At 40.8% G+C, this 9,185-nt stretch overlaps 1 long non-coding RNA gene across 1 annotated transcript; it reads left to right on the forward strand.

Moving 5' to 3' along the window:
• The first annotated feature begins 6 nt into the window (after window positions 1-6).
• On the forward strand, window positions 7-2,483 carry LOC135566457 (uncharacterized). Its single transcript, XR_010462090.1, has 2 exons — window positions 7-125; window positions 1,557-2,483. It is a non-coding gene; the product is annotated as an uncharacterized LOC135566457 (long non-coding RNA).
• The last annotated feature ends 6,702 nt before the right edge of the window (window positions 2,484-9,185 follow it).

Here is a 9,185-nt window from a genome sequence, read left to right on the forward strand (position 1 = left end):
TTATCAAGGCACATTATGTTGCGTGGACTCACTCTGTATGCAATAACAGTGACTACCGAATTCTGTAACCCACACAGATTCAAGACCAGGGAGGTTTTCCAATGCATTGCAAAGGACACGTATTGGTAGGTTGGGAAAAATTATTTAAATTTTTTTTAAAGAACTGACATTGAAAATCGCTTTGAGCATGGTGAAGTTATTAATTACACTTTGGATGATGTATTAATAAACCCAGTCAATACAAATATACTGTGCAGGCGTCCTTCCTAATTGAGTTGCCGGAGAAGAAGGAAACCGCTCAGGTATTTTGCCATGAGGCCAATGGTGACTTTAAAACCCCCTAGAGTCTATTGACACACCGGTGTGTCAATCTAAGTAACATAATACAAAAATCCTTATCCAAATCTGTTCGGTTAAGCTAGAGATATGTTTTTTGCATGGGCTGCGTCTCAGTCCACTGCATCCGCCTATGTGGCCTTTCCACATCTGCGGTTGAAAGTGTTAGAGCTACAGCTCAGTTCATCAGACCAGAAAACGTCTGTAGCATCTGAATGGTTTGGCCTACAACCAATGTTCCCTCTAATTGTTTTCGGCACTGAGCAAATTTCAGGTCTGCTGAGTACAAACTTGAACATTGTGAAAGTTCTGTGTAAACTTCCGGTGCGCGTTTACTGTGAACACTGAGTCTGTACCCACTGTAAGTGGATACAGTAGGCCTACCAGAGTGGCCTATCATAATGTAGGCCTACCAGAGTGGCCTATCATCAGAAACAATGGAGAAAATGCATTCCTTAACATTTGAACATGGAAATAGCTATCATTCAGGCTACAGTAGCAGCCAATGTGTGGTGTTCATTGTAGGCCTATATTCCATGAGACTTGGAAAAAAACATGCAGGGCTTGACATGAATTTATTTAATGTCCTTCAGACAAGGAGGTGACTGAAAATGTTGTGTTTGATGCAAGGAACCACTTTACAAAATAAAATGCATTATTATTCCCATACTGTTATTACAGAGAACCAGTCAAATTATGCTACCCTCTGCCTTTTGGGTACTTAGTTTATTCAAGCCTGTCTGAAAATACAACACTGCCCCTTTAAGACAAGAAAAAAGCTATTTACTTGACTCGCTTTTCATAGATGATTAGAAATGCACATGTGTTGTGTTCTTGTAGGAAGCAATTGAAAATTGAAAATCATCTATAACTGGGCTAATAACTCACTATCAAAGGGTATGAACAAATGTGCACACGTGGCTACATGTAGCTTTTACACCTGCATTGTTTTCTGTTTGGGGTTTTAGGCTGGGTTTCTGTACAGCACTTTGAGATATCAGCTGATGTACGAAGGGCTATATAAATAAATTTGATTTGATTTGATTTGAAAACAAGCACATCTACTCATGATCACTCATGTGAATTATTTCTGCCACCCACATACAGGAAAACGGATCCAAATTAACATTATTACGTACTCCATCACTCATGTTATCTACTTGATTAAATGTCCATGTGGGTTGTGTTATGTAGGTAAAACCTCTCGTTCTCTCAAACAGAATCAGTGAACATAAGTTCAATCATTAGAAACGACATGGACGAGACAGCCTACAGGGAGGAGGTGAGGGCTCTCGGAGTGATGTCAGGAGAATAACCTCAGACTCAACATCAACAAAACAAAGGAGATGATCGTGGACTTCAGGAAACAGAGGGAGCACCCCCCTATCCACATCGATGGGACAGCAGTGGACAAGGTGGAAAGTTTTAAGTTCCTCGGCGTACATATCACTGACAGACTGAAATCGTCCACCCATACAGATAGTGTTGTGAAGAAGGCGCGACAGCGCCTCTTCCAACCTCAGGAGGCTGAAGAAATTTGGCTTGTCACCTAAAACCCTCACAAACTTTTACAGATGCACAATTGAGAGCATCCTTTCGGGCTGTATCACCACCTGGTTCAGCAACTGCACTACCCACCACCACAGGGCTTCCAGAGGGTGATACGGTCTGCACAACCCATCACTGGGGGAGGTGGATATGAATAATACTCTGAGCAAAAGAGAATGTTTTGGGATTTTCACCCTCCAGAAATGATTCCTGAAAGGTCTTAATGGTGAAATGACCATGCATGTTATGTTGTAAATGTGAACATGAATTAATGCCATCACTTCAGATTACTCTGACATTTTTTCTTGCATTGTACCAAATGATTTATGAAAACTTACTTGTCCTCATTGTGGTTTTATAGGCTTGTATAATATGTTTTATGTACAGACTTTATTAGAATAATTATGAAATGCACATTGTTATATTTTGTAACACTTGCTTATTTTCCCTCGACTCCAACCCCATTTTATGCATTGGACCGATGTGGATGGAGCAATGTCTACATAAGGGTACAAATTGTAAACACTCACAAAAGCTCTGATGAAGGCCTTGAGGCCGATACGTAAAGCTTAATTAATAAAGAGCAGTGATACTAGCAAGAGCGGTGTGCAGGTTTCTTCTTTTTTCTCACCTATCAGCTGGTTCATTCCTACAATGTGGTGACTTTTGAATCTCATAACTTTTGAAAGAAAAAATTAAATGCAAGTATTCTATCAGAAAAGGGAAATATTTGACTTTTCGAAAAAACATATTGGTCAAACTCAGGCACATGTAAGGTGCATAATCCTAACAGGGTGGGAATTTGGAGCCTAAATTAGCCATAGCTCTTTGAGTGAGAAAGATTGAGCTAGCATAATGGTGACCACTTGAACAGGATTTTAACTTCTCTATCACACATTTTTTAACATTTAGAAATGTTGCTAAATTTCTCTGTAATTTAGCCCAACAGGGTGAAAATGTATGAGTGGGACATACAGACTAACATGAAATGTGGAAAAATATATAAAACTGAGTGTTTATATTTATTTAGCTTTGCACCATTGTTTTCCCACCAAAGACATGATGACACTTCCTGAATGTGGTGTCATTGTATGTAGTTTTTTTCTTAAATGGAGAATTACAACAAATTAACAGGGTGGAAGGTAATATCAGGGACACAGAGAAAATATAAAATAATAAATACAATAATCATGAAGAAAACTTTATTGATAAGAGAGAATATAACTAGGACTATAAAATAATGGAAGAAAGATTGTAAATATGTTATGGCTTATACTGTATTTTTCGTGGAACTTGATGAATAACACCTGGGGTCATGGCAAAAACGCTTACCTCCACTGAAACAAAGTGTTCAAAATGCATAAAATTCCTTTAAATATCCATATTTTTGTGTTTTTAAGGTAAAGGACACCTGACCTTATATTTAAAGCCTTGTGGAATCCACATTTTAAACTAAATAACAAGTATTATTTCCTAGGGACAGAAAAGGAAGGTACTGCAATGTAGGAATGACCCAGCTAATACAATCATATGAAAATTGCTGTTCAAAACAACTGGAAACTCGGAACTCTTCGACTTCATTGAGTTCAAGACAACTGGGAAAAAACGAGCGCCGCCTGAGAAAAATTGTTTTCCAGGTTCCAAGTTCTCTTGAAACCACCATTATAGCAAGCTGCTGCACGACAGCACAGTCTATGACGTTGCACGCAACCATTGGTTGATGAATGCAACGTCTGAACAGGGAACGCGACCGAAATTACGCTCAGCTTTATAGCCTGCGTTTGCACCAACAGGTTTATACGACTGTGTTTAGTGGAAGCGCGGTGAGATGATCTACAGTGCGCGCGGGACTACACTGACCTACACACCAGCTGGCATCTGCAACAAGAAGGATAATTTTGCATGTACACATAAAAATACTATTTATTGCATCTGCAGAAAACATAGCAATTGTCAAGTGAACCTTAAATAATTCTACCATCATGGAACTTGACGCGTCTATCATTCTCCCTGCGCTCTTCTTTACCATTCTTGCTGTTGTCTTGGCAGCCAAATTCATCCCCAAAAAACAACCAGAGGAGAAGAAGAAGAGGGTTAAAGTAGACAACGGAGACGACATTCCACCTTCCAGAGCTTTTGCACCAGCAGTAGCAATACTGGAAGTACCAAAGGTAGTGCCCCACAAGTGGTAGAAGCTGAAGTTATGCAGGCCAGTAACAGTTGCCCCAGTAGTTGAAGATATCAATGTTGTAGAAGAGAGACAGTTAAAGAACCTGAAATGATCACGAGGTTCGAGGTAAGATATTCTGTTTAGCTTCATTGACCTGTTATGAATAGTACATCTGGGCATAGGTCATTATTTGACTAATTGGTTTTGAAGGTGATGAAGTGACTCTTTGGCAACTCTCCAGAACTTCATGAACTGACTACAGCTTTTGTTGCATAGTACCTGGCCAGAAAACACTGCAATTACTCTACTTTTAAATTTCAAGTATTTGAAATCAATATCGATTACAAATCCAATTTTGTGTAAGTTGTGCCATTCACGCACTGCTTAGCATGTCATTTGCAACATCAATGTATTTCTCTTGCAGGCTATTTCACATCAAATGCGAATTCCAACAAAAGCTGTTGTCTCTTTTGATAATCTAACATGAAATGTGTTTATTCAGTTAATACATCCTTACATTTCATGCTGGATTTAAAATGAGCCATTTGTATTGTCTAGAAGGGAAAATGACAAGGAAATACCATCTGTGTCTCCAAGGCCGTTAATACAGTACTTGATTTATAATGCCCATTTAGCTAATGATCTGTGGTATGTGCGTTCCAGAGCCAATGCTCTAAAGCGCACAATAAGCAGAACTGAATGTACCCTGTCTCCCCAGGGCACTCAGCATTTTGACCCCCATACCTGCCCCCCATGTATACTATAGTGCAATTGACTCCTTTTCCATCACAGGCCTATATGAGTTTTTAACCTGACACACACGTCACAGAGAATACATTGGAGACACCCACTATGTTTGGTCCCAAACATACAGTATTTTCTATATTTAACGACCGTGAGGTCAAGAGTATTTGGACATGACACATGTTTTGTTGTTTAGGCTCTGTACTCCAGCACTTTGTTTACAGTGATACAATGTCCGAGGTTAAAAGTGCAGACTGTCATCTTTCATTTGAGGGTATTTTAATCCATATGGGGTAAACCGTTTAAAATTACTGCTTTGTGACTGTTTTGTACACAGTCTCCCCATTGTAGGGAACCAAAGTATCTGGACATTGAAGTCATCAAAAGTTTAGTATTTGGTTCCATATTTCTAGCAAAACAATAACTACATCAAGCTGTGACTCTACAAACTTGTTGATGCATTTTTCAGTTTGTTTTGTTTGTGTTTCAGATTATTTTGTGCCCAATAGAAATTAATGGTGAATTAATACTGAATGAATAATGTTTGTTACTTTCAGAGGCACAAAATAATGCCCTAAGACATGCTAGCCTCTTACCATTACCAATAACAAGGAGATTATCATTTTTTTTTGGAGGGTATGATATTTATACCTCTGTAACTTTCTCACTCATTATTATTCATGATTAGTTCATGATTATCACCCAATCATGGGAGCATCACATTAATGTAGAAGTGTTCAGAAACATATTATATTCTTATTTACAATAAATATGACTCCATTATGACACAATACATTATTTACCATTAGTTTCTATTTTACAGCTTCTTCTGTAGTATTTATCTTTATGCTCCTCTTTGTTAGACTGACTTTATCACTATGTTAGTGGCACCATGCCATCTAATTTGGGGTGGTTTGTGTGTACATTACCACCTGCCGTGCATTTTGCCGCCTCACATGCTCCACACGCTAGTCGGAACTCAGACATTTCGGACTTCCTAACTGGTTGAACGCGGCACGTGGATAACTACAACCAGTTAGCAAGTCGGACATTTCAGAGTTTCTAGTTAGGGCTATAGCACGTGAACGCAGCATTACTGTCTGAGCTGTACTATTATCTTTATTTTTTACAGTTGCATTTAAAGTGCACATTTAAGAGTGCTCTCTCTCTCTCTCTCTCTCTCTCTCTCTCTCTCTCTCTCTCTCCCTCCCTCAAGGTGAAACAATCAATCAATCCAATTCATTTATAAAGCCCTTTATATCAGCAGATGTCACAAAGTGCTTATACAGAAACCCAGCCCATACAGCCTCCTCTGTTATGAGAGACCTAACTTCTCTCCGTTTGCCTGCTATGGGACCCAGCCAAAGTTGTGCTGCTGCAGCCCTGGGGCTGGGGGAGCTCACTGGCGGAGTCTACATTACGAATGGCATGGCACCTCGTGGCTGGCTTTCTGAGGGGCGATTAGAATAACATGTTGTCTGTTTTATCACCACCAGCGTTCACATCAATGATCTGGGGCTGAGCTCTCATTTACTACATTAGAAAACCACCATGCGCTGCTCCGCTCTGCACAAATTTGAAGTCTAATATTATCTACAATAACGTGTGTGCATGTTTTACCGGTTTCACATCATTCATCTGGCCTCTCATCTACCAGGTTGGTAGCTAACCTGCACTACTCTACTCTGCACAAATGTAATACAAACTGCATATTTACATTTAACTGGAGGTGTAGATTCTACAATCACTAAACCTTTGCTCTGCGACCAAGGCTGCATCTTGGAGCTGTGGAATTTAGGGCTCCCTCCTTCTGTGCTGCTTTGCTAAAAAGTGTTCCCTTATCATTACCCAACCCTCTCTCCTCCCCTCTCCTCTCCTTCATTCCCTCTGTCTGCTCATGTTTCTCCTGTATGTCTGTGTGTGCTTTAGCAGCAGAGGCATGCTCTGTGTCACGTCCATAGTTCCTTCTGTTTAGACTTCACATTTCTGTTCCTTAATCTTCTCTCACTATCACTCACCTGTGTTGTTTTGGAGTGTGGGGGTCAGACAAGATGCTCAGAAATGTGTGTTACTGTCCCCCTTCTCAAACCCTATAGACTAGTATAGACCCTATAGAGCAGCCACTATAGAGCAGCCATGACAAATGTAAAAAGAAACATTAAGATCAGAAGCCAACCTGAGTCATTCTTCCATATCCTCACTATACTCCATCAACAGTATTGAACAGTACTTTCTCCATCAAATGTTCAATTACATTGTCAAGACAGAGTACTGAATATTCAGCAGTCTTTTTGCTTGTTATGGGTTGGGTCTGCAAACCTTTTGAACGGTACCCTACACCTATAGTAGTCTGTGAATATACTTACATGTTATCGTGGCCCCGTCAAAAAACCAGAAAGGAAACAATCTCCACTAAAGCCCATTATTCCATACTCAAGCTGTAGCAGTGTTGGAACATTGTGTGTGTGCGCACACGTGTGAGGAGGACACAGTATAACATACATACATGTACACAGACATGTCAGCCTATAGTGACCAATCAGGGGCCATGACTTATTAACTCCCAGTATCCAGGCCCTTTCAAGTCAATGTCTGCATTGTGTTCTGAGATTAAGACTTCCCCTTCTCTCCTCAATGCTCCCCACTTAACTATCTGGTGATATATGCACTCTATAGATGTGTATATGTGTCAGGGTTGCCTTAAGGTAGCAGAGATACTGCGGTATCCTTCAGGCTGAGATTGATGAGCAGTAAAACAACATTCTTGTTTTACATGTTCCAATGGCTGCTACACTCTACACCCTGCCCCCATACCCATCCTTTCTTGTTGTACAGTCAGAAAGAGTTAAGCTAGCGTTCTCTGCCTCAGGCTTGAATGTAATCATGTTAATAAAGTGTTGTATTTGCTCGCCTCTTTTGCGATACATCTTTCATTAATTACTGTATCAGGGGAGGAACAACACAAATGTTGATTGTGTCTTTTCACAAGTGTGACTTTTTTTGCTTTATTTATATAAACATGTAAAACACTCAAAAGTTGTTTACAAACCCAAAATGAGTTGCAGATGTTCTTTTCTCTCTGCCTTCCATTCTAACCTCTTCCATCGTGCTGAAACACACTATAAATGGAAATGTGTCTGGGCCAGCTCGCTAACTCACTGCTGACGCTGAGAAGGCAGAGACACACACAGGCAACAGCTGGAGCCAGCTGTTCTTTAGTCAGATGCAACATGGAGGACACTGTAGTTTGCTGTAGTTTGCTGTCGAAGGCTGTTAACGTGTTTTGTTGCAGGCAAAACATTCTTAGTATATAAGGGCCAATGTATGGTACTTTTTGAGTGCTCATTGGGTAAATCCAATGTTTGTCAGTTGTCCCATGAAGGCAGTTCATAAGTAAATCTTAGTTATGTGTATAGTACACAGACTACAAAGAGGAGACTAGGAGTGTTTCTCAGAACATTCCTCAGCTCTCTGCTCTCTTGTGTGATCGTCAGACTCCTAACAGTATCCTGTGATGGAATCTGCAGGGCTGCTTACTCATTGGTCAAGCTCTCCGCTGACCTACCTCTCTTGGTATTTCCCCTTGTTTCTCTGCCTACCTACCTCTGCATGCACGCTGGAGCTACAGTCTGCTCTGGGCCCTGTTGTCCTTCGCTTTCCCAGCTGGACTTCACAACCAGATCCAGACAGGCACCCATCCCCATGAGAAGACAATGCCATGGCTTCAAATCACATTACAACTGCTAATTCCCCTCTGTAACACGAGCATTGGCCCATGACAAGAAGTTGGCAGTTGGCACTGACACTGTAGTGGGCACTGACTCCCTCTCTCCCCAGCTTGACTCACCATAGGCTGAAACCCTGGTGTGTCTTTTCTGGCCATGTTGGGCCCTGCGCTGTGCACTAGACAAGTCAACACAGAGGAATGGAGGAGGTCTGCCCAGTGCCGGAGTGAGAGGGGGAGAGAGGAAGCAGTAGGGAGTCATTTCCATTCTTAAAAGGTTAGCCAATCCCCCAGTGAAAAGCTAAGAAACAGCAGCTCTTTGTAAATTCATTGGCCAGGCCTGCACAGGCCTCTTGGCAGGTAGTTCCTCTTAAAAGCTACCGTCAACTGCAGTGCTGTATACTGTATGTCTAAACAGTACAGTACATGCTTTTATACAGTGTTGGTCATGGTGGGTTGAGCTGTTTCCTATAGAAGTGTTGCTGCTCTGGCTCTGAGTATTGTTCTGCCAAAACAACAGAAAACTGTATCATGTGATTCACTCTTTTGATTGCCAGTCATGTGGCCTCAATCATTGAGGATGTTCTTACTTAATAAAAGTCAGCTGTTTCGGATAACAGAACAAGGGCTAAACTATTGTATAATTTTAGTAATAATAAAACA

The sequence above is a fragment of the Oncorhynchus nerka genome, unplaced genomic scaffold (assembly GCF_034236695.1).
Source record: "Oncorhynchus nerka isolate Pitt River unplaced genomic scaffold, Oner_Uvic_2.0 unplaced_scaffold_4872, whole genome shotgun sequence".
Classification (NCBI taxonomy): Eukaryota; Metazoa; Chordata; class Actinopteri; order Salmoniformes; family Salmonidae; genus Oncorhynchus; species Oncorhynchus nerka.